The following is a 10,197-nucleotide window of genomic DNA, read 5'->3' as shown; positions in this document are numbered from 1 at the left end:
AAGCCCATGGAATTCTGAAATACTCTAAAAATGGCTCAGTTGAGAAAAGATGCTGATTCTAGCTTGATGCTTATTAAAAAGTGTATAGCTGTGAATAGATATTCTATGATTTACTTACAAATGCTTGAGCTTATCCAAGTCACAGAAAAGACTTGGCATGGCCTTGTTTATCAGAGTCAGATTCCAGAAAATGTAAACCCCAGAAAAATTAGATTTTTTATCTTTCAAACTCTTTGGGCAGTGAATTGCATATAAAGAGGTAGCACAAGCCAAGAGGTGATTATACCACTGTTTCTGAGTTTCTGTTCTAACACCACTTTGTTTACCTCACTCCTGTTGACCAAAAAACCATTTAAAATATATTAAAAATATAAAACCTGCCCTATAATAACACTCAATTGCCTGCCATGTGATAGCAATGCTCAGGGGCACCTTTTATCTAAGGACTTCACAGGGCTTTATAGACTCATCAACTCACAACCCATCTGTTTTACTTCATTTTATAGCAGAGAAACAGAGGCATCATGGAAATCACACAATATGTTGTACAGCAACTTAATAGGGAATTCTTCAGATTCTGAGTCTTTGGCCTGTTCATTCCTGACTTAATAAGAATTCCCCAGAGATGGAGAGCAAGAAACATCATAGTTAGTATTATTGAGAGTTTATTAAGTTCTCAACTCTGTACTAAATGCTTTGTATGTATCAGTTTGAATGTATGTTTCACCTTACAAATTCTATGAGGTGGAAGCTGTTATTATCAGGTAGAACAACTGAGGACCAGAGAGGTTGTTATTGCTGTCAATTTATAGTAAATGATGGAAACAGGATTCAAACCAGCCAGAGTCCATGTGCTAGGTTCTTGCATGACATTGCCTCTCAACATAACAGAAGGTCTTGTGTTTTAAACATATTAAAGCTTAGTGGTTTCAGAGAAAGCAGCCATTTTGCTCTGAAACATACAAAAGTGTGTATCAGTGTATTAATTGATATTCTGCAGAGAAATAGAAACAACAGGATGTGCATGACTATAAATCTATAAATATTAATAAAAAACTTAAAAAATATATAAAGAGATTGGTTTTAAGGAAACTGGCTTACATGATTGTGGAGGCTTTTGGTCTTTGGTAAGTCCCATATCTTTAATCTGGCAGGCTGGAGGCCGGGAAAAAAGCTGCAATCTGAGTCCAAAGGCAGTGTTTCAGCAGAATTCCTTCTTGGTGAGGGAGGTCAGTCTTTGTTCTATTAAGGCCTTCAACTCACCAGATGAGGTTGACCTACTTTAGGGAGAGTAATCTGCTTTAACAAAATCCACTAATTTAAATGTTGCTGTTGTCCAAAAAACACATTCACTGAAACATCCAGAGGGTTTGATCAGGTGTCTGGGTACCATGATCTAGCCAAGTCGACATGCAAGACTAATCATGACAAACAGACAGTATCAGGGAAGTTTTTCTGATGATTAATAAGCCATTATCTGATCCTCTAGTCAGAAGGGGGACAGAGATTTCAGTTTCTGTATAAATCAGACCCTAGAACCTCCTTTTATAACCTCGTGGGCTGTGTGAGATACAGGGCAGGTGCCAGGACACACTGTCCCCTGTTGACTTTGCTATCTCGAGTGGACTGGGGGTCTGACCCTGAAGTCAGGGTCCACCCTCCCTCGACTCCTCTTCTGTCATAGCTCTGGGTTACTGAAGACCTTCATTGTGGACTATCTTTGTCATCAGAATCATGTATTGATACCTTCCTTCATCTGAACTCCCCTCTGAAACTCACCTGTCTTTGGTTTCCTGATCTCCATAGTTGGTTCTCTGTACTTTTCAAGGTAACTAACGCAGCACATCTTGAAATTCTAAATGCAATTCCTAACTTCCAAGGAAGCAAAGCTAAATTGTTAGCTTTTTTAAATTTAGGTCTTCTATTTTAAGTCCCTCTGGAGATCATACTGGTTACTTATAGGTTGCTCAGCAAATTGATGGCAAACTTTTTTAGCTTCTCTGTTTCCACCTTTGTAACGCTGTGATAATACTACCATGTTCTATGTCGGGTTAGGGTGTGGGTTAGGGGTTAGGGTTAGGGTTAGGAGATACACATGAGAACATTTATATTAAAATGCCTTGAAAAGTAAACTTACAGTGTGTGTGCGATATTTGTAACTTCTAGAAGTAGTTCTTCTCTTATGGCTCCAAAGAGTGACTTATACCTTGTTCATCAAAACAGCCACGGTAGGTATTTCAGACCATGCAGAAGGAAACACTGACCCTGGCAAGAGGATGAGGTGGTTAGAGGTTATAGGTGGTTAGTTATTTTCAGGTAGGACTCTTAGTACCTCCTAAATGTTACTTTAAAGTGCTCAGCAATTTCATTTTCATGGAAGAGTGACTTTGTTCTATGTATATGCTGATCTATTGGCTGGATTCTATTTATGAGCAAAATAAACTACTTAAGATATTATGGACATTTGAGTGATATAAATGGGACAAAAGAACAGTTGCAAATGATATCACAATAAGTATCAGCTTCAAATTATCTCTCAGCCCTTAGCTAAAGATGCAATTAAGCTGGCTATTACAAACTCAAATTTATTAGCCATATTAAATAATTACACAAGTGATAAAATAGAGCCCTCAAGAGATGGATAATAAAACAGTAAAGGAAAGAAATAAAACTAAAAATTAAAAGGAGGCACTGACCCAGTTATGAATTTAAAAATAAATACAATTAACACTATATTCATTGAGCAGTTATTCTATACCAAACAAACATGGTTTTAAGCTTATTATATGTGACAACTCATTTAATCGTCATAGCAGTCATATGAAGAATTATCATTTCCATTTTACAGATGAGGAAAGATGCACAGAGAGGTTACTACTTTGCCCTAGGTCACACAGCTTGTAAAAGGTACAGCCAAAAGTTGAACCCAAGCAGGCAGTCTGATTCTAGAGCCTGTGTTCTTATTGATCAGGCTAGATTAAATGAGAGAAAGTGATTATCAAAGATCCATACAAAGTGACTATCAAAGATCCATATAAAATTCAAAGTATTATAGTCATGACTATGGTTAGAAGGTTCATTTAAGATAATCTATCAGAGCCCCTCTTCTTGCATCTGAGGGAACAGGCCTGGTTAACTACTCTGTTCAAGTTCACAGGTGAACTCAAGCAGAAGCTAAATTTGCTCTATTTTAGACATCGATACTGTCAGCACCCTGCATCACCCTTCCCCCATTACATTGAGAGTGTGGATTCTAATAATTGGGTTGCAATTCTGGCTTTTGCCAATGCTATCTTAAGATAGTTCAGTGCATTGAAAGAAAAAAATGATGGCAAACTGGAGTAGGGAGTTAAATAAAATAGTAGCAAAAAGACAATAACATCTCAATTACTGACACTCTTTTAGGGGCAGATTTATTCCTAAGATTCAGCAAGTCCCCATGACTTTCTGACACTTGAATGAACGTCTGCATATTAAGTGATTGCCTCTCCAACTTTCACCACTTACACACCTATGTGTCCAATCCCACACAGAATTCTGGAATTGAAAACATTCATCTATCTCACCACAGATCTCCTTCCTGAGAGTTGTGTTCAAAGATGTCTCCTTCAAAGACTGCCTTCAATACTTATTTTAATCATTTTGACAGTATTAAATATGCAAGTGCTAAAAATAAATTAGTTCAATAAAGTGGGGTTTTGAAAGCTTCCCCTCTTTACTCCAGAAATGTTCCTGTCTTTTAGACTCACATTTTCCAGTAACAAACCCCAAATAATAATTTAAGGAATATAATTATTAGGTATAACTTGAAGGTTCCCAGCCTCACCAGCGTGTGGGAACAAATGAGATCACTGAAGTGTTTATACCCACTTTTCACTGGTGTGGTGCTTGAGTCCCAGCTCCTAAGGCTTTTGCCACCAGAAAAGCCTATTAACAATACTCAAGGAATAAAGATAAAGTCTAACCTTTTTCCCCTTTATGCTTAGCCTAGTTTCACTTGCTCCTAGGGTGCTGTGTGCAGAGGCCATGCACACAGCACACTTCAGACCAGAGTTCTTAGTGGGAAATGATTGTGCCTGACACTTCAGCTTAGTGGACCGTGTGCAGAAGGGCTGCAGCAAATCAAGATGGCGGTGGCATACTGTGTGTAGATAGCTTAGGGGTTCCCTGGGGATGGACAGGTTTCTCTGCATCTGGATCTGTAGCTGTGATCTAATAGTTAGGTCTCTATAAGAAAAGTTGAAAGGAAAGATGATGATCCTTTTGAATAGAATTCAGAATGCAGAGGAGTCTTTTAAGAATTGAAAAAGCAATTACTTCAGGTCCCTGCCCTGGCATCCCCAGATTTAGCTAAACCCTTTGACCTTTATATTCAAGACAGAAGGGTATTAGCCTTGAGGTATATTGCCCTTGAGGTATTAGCTGAAAAACTGGGGCTGCTTACTTGAGTGGTGCTTATTTCTTTAAACACTTAGGTCAAACTGCTAAAGGATGGCCTCCTTGCCTATGGGAAGTAGCTGCTACTATAGCCCAGATAAAAGAGGCTGAAAAGTTAACATCTGGTTAGCTAGTCACTATATGGACTCCCCACCAGGTTCAGGCTTTAGTGAGTTCTAAGGGAGCAGGATGGCTATTTTCCATAATGTTGATTCAAGTTCAGGTTATGCTTTTAGACAACCTAGAGGCTACTATAAACACCTGTCACAAGATAAATCTTGCCACCCCACTGCCCACAGAAATGGGGGTCCCAAGAGTATGACTGTATAGAAACCATCGACGTGATCTATTCCAATTGCCCCAGCCTAAGAAATGAGCCTCTCCGAAATGCTGAATAGGAATGATTCACAGATGGGACCAGTTTTGTGAGAGCAAAAAAGGCTGGCAGGATATACAGTCGCCTCCCAGGCCCAAGTCGTTGAAGCACGCAACCTAATCCCAGGGACTTCTGTTCAAAAGGCCAAGCTTACAGCTCTCACCCAAGCCTTGTAGCTGATTGCAGGGAAGATCTTAAATGCTTATAAAGACTCCTGGTATGCCATTCTACATATACACAGGGCTATTTGAAAGGACAGAGGTATGCTTACTGTGAAAATACACAGGTGAAACATGGCTTGAGCACACTGAAGTTCTTAGAAGCAGCACAGCTTCCAAAAAAGGTGGCAGTGATTAATTGTAAGGATCACCAAAAGGGGGATGGCAGAGTTAATAAAGGGAAACAAAGCCCTAGAATGACTAACCTGGCAAATACCCCTCATACCTTGAAGGCTAGATCCATCCAGTTGTTCAAAGTGTTCAGTAGAGATCTAGGAGGTCATGTGTGGCTAGTTAGTGAACATGAGCCATGCTTCTTTCCCCAAACTGTGGCTTATCAAGCCATCAGGAAAACTCATCAAGGAACTCACTAAGGGAGTGAAGCCTTACATAATTGGTTAGCTGATGTCATGGTAACTCCTGGCGTTAAAAGTATCATCAGTCGGAGAGTTGACACAGTCCCCATCTACACAATGAATAACCCTAACACCAGGCCCCCAGAAGCCCCCAGACAAGGCCCAATCGTACCAGAGGGACATATACCGGGGAAGATAGGCTGATTTCACTGTCATGCCTGGATCATCAGGCAGCTTCAGGTAGAAAGATGCTGCCCCTGCATATGTTTTCAGGTTGAGTAGAAACACTCCCCCTTGAACTGAAATTGCAGCCAAAGTGGCTAAGGCCATTACTAAAAGAGATCATATCCAACTGTGGGTGCCTAGGAGCTCTGCAAAGTGATAATGGCCCAGCATTGTGTCCCAGCTGACCAAGGAGATAACAAGTGCCCTGGGCATAAAATGGACCTTGCACTTAGCCTAGCGACCCCAATCCTCAGGGAAAGCAGAGAGATATGATCAGACCTTAAAATGAACCTTAGCCGAGCTATGCCAGGAGACTCAAGAAAACTGAATTAAGTTACCCGCAGTTTGCCCTACTCTGCATGTAGTTAGCTCAAAGAGATAAGTTAAAGTTAAGTATGGTGGGATGAGCTAGGAGATGGAAGGGAGGCTCAAGAGAGAGGGGACATATGTATATCTATGGCTCATCCATGTTGATGTATGGAAGAAACCAACACAATATTGTAATTATCCTTCAATTAAAAATAAATAAAAAAGTATAAAAGCTAAAAGTGTAGGGGGTAACACAGAGGCATTAGGCCCATATTTGAGCTTCTAAAAGTCATATAAAATATTGCCTTGCTCAATGTGGGAATGCAGGTAATAATTTGCATAAAGTTTTGATTCCTAAAAAAAAAAATATATATATATATATCAAAAGTAAAGTGTATATGAACTTATGTATGGTAGACTCATGCCTCAAGCATAAAATCAATAAAAGTGTGACCAGGGATATTTAAGGATGGAACTTTACTGATTATTGGATCTATCACTTCCAACCTGAAACAGGAAAGGACCATTAGATGAACTGTATTTAAGATGAACCTCAAAAACTGAAAATAAAGCACTAAATACCACTCTCCTCCTAGCAGGCAATCCCAATATAAACCCAATCACGGCAGTGAGCCTCAGCATCAGGGCACACCAAGATACCTTCATTTTTAGGAAAAATTTGCAGGTCTTTAAAGCCACTCAACAATTGTTGCATACCCTGGTGTCAATCCTACCTGACAGGCAATGTCACCCTTACAACTGGACAGTACAACTTGCAACCTGCAAGGGAAACCACGTCCAAGTTCCAAACTGTAAATAGACTGATGTCAAAACTGGCCCCAGTTATGACACTTAGTCCAAAAGAGAAAAACACAGCTAAGTAGGATATCTAGATGTCCCAGTAAGACCCCAGATGTACCTATGTAGTTAGAATGCCAGGGTACCAGTCCTTCAAGAACTCATGTTAATGGCGTAGGGTTGGTGGGTTTATACGGAGGTTACTTGTTCTTAGGTAAGCACCCAGACTCAACAAGAGGCTGGGTATCCCAATGCTTGGACAATACCAAGGAAAGGGGCTATATCACCACTGGAACAGTGGGGCCAGGTCCGAGGCTGACTGAAGTTTACAATCAGACCATTAACAAAAAGGGGAAGCCACAATGCCCCAAAAGAGTGCCCCAAAAGACTCCTTTCAGGAGTCACTGTACTCACAGGCATGCCAGTGACCTTGGCCCAGGAAAACAAATACAACACGTGTCACCATAAAAAGGTAACAGCCCCCATGGAGACAATGGCCGATTAGTCTTGATTTCAATCCGTTATAAAAGTCTGTTGACTCACTGTTCAGGACTGTCATGGAAAACAAAATTGCCCTAGATCAGCTGACCAGATGAGGATCTATACATTAGCCAATACGAAGTGCTGTTTGTACTTCAACGAAACTGGCCTGTCTTGCTGTATCTCACTGTTGGCAGAACCCAGGATAGGCAAGGCGAGAGTGTGGAAGCTGAAGAAGATGCGAGGAGACGTAGAAACTGCAGATATTCTTTATTCACAGCAGCAAGGCAGACATGCTTTACTCTCTAATCGCTGACAGAGCAGAAACAACAATTAGGCAACTGGACTCAAGGCCACTCGCCTAAACTTGATTACAAGAGCTTTTCAGGTGGTGCTTATATAGGTTATGCACAGTGCTACAAATGATCTCAGCTGTTACATAATCATTATTTACAAAACGTGGGTCAAGAGCTGAGCAGATAGGGACCCAGAGAGCCTGACCACTGCCATATTGGCTAATTTGCTCTTTGAAAAAGCCACTTGTCTAGCAGAAATCCAGCAGCCTAATCTGGCTGGATAAATCTGGAGCGCGGCAAAACAGGCCCTCCCTAGCGTCACTTTGTTTCTACTCTTCCTTGGCCCCTTAATGACCATTATTCTCTTGATAATATTTGGGCGATGCATGCTAAATGCTCTCCAAAAGCTTAGAATCCATAAAACTCCAAATGGTGGTTGCTCAGGGATGTGAACAGTTAGGGCTGAGGCCTGATGACAATCAAACACATCTAAAGGAAGCTGGGGAGAAGTTCTGCTCCTCCACCCGGGGGCTATTATTACCCCTAAATCAGCAAGGAGTAGTTACTGAAGAAGGACCTATGCCACTCAGCGCCCCTCAAAAATCAGGAGCAGGACAAGAAAACCAGTAAAGCAGCATTAACAATTCCCAGGGAATAAAAATAGAATCTGGGTAATAAAATAAGAGTCTAACCTTTTTTCCCTTTGTGCTTAATTTAGTTTCAGTTGCTCACGAGGTGCTGCATGCAGAGGCCTTGCCCCCAGAACTTTGGGCTAAAGTTCCCAGTGTGAAAAAGACACCCTGCTACTGCTGCTGCTAAGTCGCTTCAGTCGTGTCCGACTCTTTGCCACCCCATAGACGGTAGCCCACCAGGCTCCCCGGTCCCTGGGATTCTCCAGGCAATAACACTGGAGTGGGTTGCCATTGCCTTCTCTAATGCATGAAAGTGAAAAGTGAAAGTGAAGTCTCTCAGTTATGTCCGACTCTGTGCGACCCCATGGACTGCAGCCTACCAGGCTCCTCCGTCCATGGGATTTTCCAGGCAAGAGTACTGGAGTGGGTTGCCATTGCCTTCTCCAGAAAAAGACACCCACTATACCTCAATTCAAGATGTTGTAGCGTGCCCTCTGCCGAGACCTAGACCCAACTGCACAGCTGTGCCTGTCTCTCGAGAGCTCCGTCACCTCACGAGAACTCTGCTGGCCCCGCGAGAACTCTGCTAGTCCCGCGAGAACTCTCCCAACTGCCTGCCCAGATCAGAGCAGAACGTTCAGTCGTTCAGTCGTGTCGGACTCTTTGCGACCCCGTGAATTGCAGCACGCCAGGCCTCCCTGTCCATCACCAACTCCCGGAGTTCACCCAGACTCACGTCCATCGAGTCAGTGATGCCATCCAGCCATCTCATCCTCTGTTGTCTCCTTCTCCTCTTGCCCCCAAATCCCTCCCAGCATCAGAGTCTTTTCCAATGAGTCAACTCTTCGCATGAGGTGGCCAAAGTACTGGAGTTTCAGCTTTAGCATCATTCCTTCCAAAGAAATCCCAGGGCTGATCTCCTTCAGAATGCACTGGTTGGATCTCCTTGAAGTCCAAGGGACTCTCAAGAGTCTTCTCCAACACCACAGTTCAAAAGCATCAATTCTTTGGCGCTCAGCCTTCTTCACAGTCCAACTCTCACATCCATGCATGACCACAGGAAAAACCATAGCCTTGACTAGACGAACCTTTGTTGGCAAAGTAATGTCTCTGCTTTTGAATATGCTATCTAGGTTGGTCATAGCTTTCCTTCCAAGGAGTAAGCGTCTTTTAATTTCATGGCTGCAGTCACCATCTGCAGTGATTTTGGAGCCCAGAAAAATAAAGTCTGACACTGTTTCCACTGTCTCCCCATATATTTCCCATGAAGTGATGGGACCCGATGCCATGATCTTCATTTTCTGAATGTTGAGCTTTAAGCCAACATTTTCACTCTCCACTTTCACTTTCATCAAGAGGCTTTTTAGTTTCTCTTCACTTTCTGCCATAAGGGTGGTGTCATCTGCGTATCTGAGGTTATTGATATTTCTCCTGGAAATCTTGATTCCAGCTTGTGTTTCTTGCAGTCCAGTGTTTCTCATGATGTACTCTGCATATAAGTTAAATAAACAGGGTGACAATATACAGCCTTGACGTACTTCTTTTCCTATTTGGAAGCAGTCTGTTGTCCCATGTCCAGTTCTAACTGTTGCTTCCTGACCTGCATACAGGTTTCTCAAGAGGCAGGTCAGGTGGTCTGGTATTCCCATCTCTTTCAGAATTTTCCACAGTTTATTGTGATCCACTCAGTCAAAGGCTTTGGCATAGTCAATAAAGCAGAGATATATATTTTTCTGGAACTCTCTTGCTTTTTCCATGATCTAGCGGATGTTGGCAATTTGATCTCTGGTTCCTCTGCCTTTTCTAAAACCAGCTTGAACATCAGGAAGTTCACGGTTCACATATTGCTGAAGCCTGGCTTGGAGAATTTTGATTATTACTTTACTAGCGTGTGAGATGAGTGCAACTGTGTGGTAGTTTGAACGTTCTTTGGCGTTGCTCTTCTTTGGGACTGGAATGAAAACGGACCTTTTCCAGTCCTGTGGCCACTGATGAGTTTTCCAAATTTGCTGGCATATTGAGTTCAGCACTTTCACAGCATCATCTTTCAGGATTTGGAATAGCTCAACT

The 10,197-nt window shown here is 42.0% G+C and overlaps 1 long non-coding RNA gene across 1 annotated transcript; it reads right to left on the bottom strand.

Moving 5' to 3' along the window:
* Positions 1–229: 229 nt before the first annotated feature.
* Positions 230–8,673, bottom strand: LOC133235451 (uncharacterized). Its single transcript, XR_009732557.1, has 4 exons — positions 8,594–8,673; positions 2,138–2,265; positions 1,102–1,280; positions 230–952 (listed from the first exon to the last, which is right to left on the bottom strand). It is a non-coding gene; the product is annotated as an uncharacterized LOC133235451 (long non-coding RNA).
* Between the last annotated feature and the right edge of the window lie 1,524 nt (positions 8,674–10,197).

The sequence above is a fragment of the Bos javanicus genome, chromosome 2, assembly GCF_032452875.1.
Source record: "Bos javanicus breed banteng chromosome 2, ARS-OSU_banteng_1.0, whole genome shotgun sequence".
In the NCBI taxonomy this organism is placed as follows: domain Eukaryota; kingdom Metazoa; phylum Chordata; class Mammalia; order Artiodactyla; family Bovidae; genus Bos; species Bos javanicus.
This window is presented reverse-complemented; position numbering and strand designations above follow the sequence as displayed.